At 47.4% G+C, this 1,490-nt stretch overlaps 1 pseudogene; it reads right to left on the bottom strand.

Annotated features, from left to right (window-relative positions):
* Positions 1 to 68: 68 nt before the first annotated feature.
* On the bottom strand, positions 69 to 518 carry LOC105819677 (annotated as a pseudogene).
* Between the last annotated feature and the right edge of the window lie 972 nt (positions 519 to 1,490).

Here is a 1,490-nt window from a genome sequence, read left to right as displayed (position 1 = left end):
CAACTTACTTTTTTTTACATCTCAATACTGTTAGTAATAGAGATGGTCAAAATAATTATGGTCAAAATTATGTTAAACATTTATAAGTAAATGCTTGGTGTTAGCATGTCTACATACAATTCAGCTTTTAGTGTAAGGGTCTTTGGCTGCAAGAAAGAACATTTGGTTTACTTCACTAATAGGAATATCTCTTAATGCTGGAATGGCCTCTTGGTATTTCTTATGCTGTTGATTTTTAGCATAATTATCTGTGATTGTATGAATGGAGCTGAGTGGACAGGTGCTCATCATGTTGATTCCAAACAAAAGCACATAACCAATTACTATAGTAATAGGGAGACAGGTAATGCCGCTGCCCAGTATCTTTGAGGCCAATAGGTTAAGCCTAAGGAGTTTAGCCAAGATTCAGGAATAAAAGCCCACACGAGATAAAGTATGAAGCCAAACTGGGAGCTTAAGAAAAGAACAAAGCCATAAATCGCTCTTTCTGGCAATGGCGACGGTGAATTCTCCAGCATTTTCCCCTGTGGCTTTAGACACCCTTAGTGGCCTCGGCCCGCGCTGAGTTCTCTGCGCAAGCGCGACCAGGCGGCCGCCGCAGGGAAATACTGGAAAAATCGAGCGAAAGGCCGGAGCCCGATGGCTGCGCCCGCCCGGGCGCAGGCGCGCGGCTAAATTGATTTTTAGTTTGGATGAATTTAGGATTTGTTTGGGGAGTGGTGCTGTGAAATTGTAAGCCTTTGGCTGAACCCAGTTTCTCTGTGACACTGACCGGCTGACCCGGCTGGCAGCAGTGACAGCAGTGGAATGGGCAGGCAGCTCCCGAGGGGCGCAGGGGCGCCAGGCCCGGCCACGCAGACTCCGCGAGGACGACGCCATCCGCGCGGCACGCACGCCGCGGAGGCACGAAGCCCACCAGTCATGGAGGTCGCGGTGAACAAGTGCTCCTGCTTTGTATGCGCTCAGATGTGACCAGCTCACTGTCAGAGACTGTTCGTTCCAGCTTCCGTGACCTGAATACCAGTTAGCATCCTATTCTCTTTCCTGCCCTTCTCCCCATCTCAGAGCAATGCCAAAGCCAGGAATACGCAAATCCTGTTTCTTATTTGCTTCTAATTTTTCTAACTTTGTCTTCTGCCTCTCGCTCTGTTTTGTCTCAGCCCCAGTCTCTTGTCTCTCCTTTTGCACCCCGGCAGCAGAAGGCTGCACTGAGGCCTGCACAAGCCTAGACAGACACACCTTCAGGGTGGACCGTCCACGTGATCTTCTCCAGGCGGACTTCGTAAGGGACATTAGGTTGGAGGATGCATGCTCATTTGGCAATGAAATAGTCTAAAGTCAAAGAACCACATAAACATTATGTTACTTGCTAGAATATTAAAAAAAAGACTAGGTACTTAGCATGCATCTTTATTTTATTGAAAATAATATCTGACTAGTAGAAATGGTACTCGTTTGTGCCAGGGATCATGGTATGAGCCATGTTCTAG

The sequence above is a fragment of the Propithecus coquereli genome, unplaced genomic scaffold, assembly GCF_000956105.1.
Source record: "Propithecus coquereli isolate 6110/MARCELLA unplaced genomic scaffold, Pcoq_1.0 Scaffold496, whole genome shotgun sequence".
NCBI lineage: Eukaryota > Metazoa > Chordata > Mammalia > Primates > Indriidae > Propithecus > Propithecus coquereli.
This window is presented reverse-complemented; position numbering and strand designations above follow the sequence as displayed.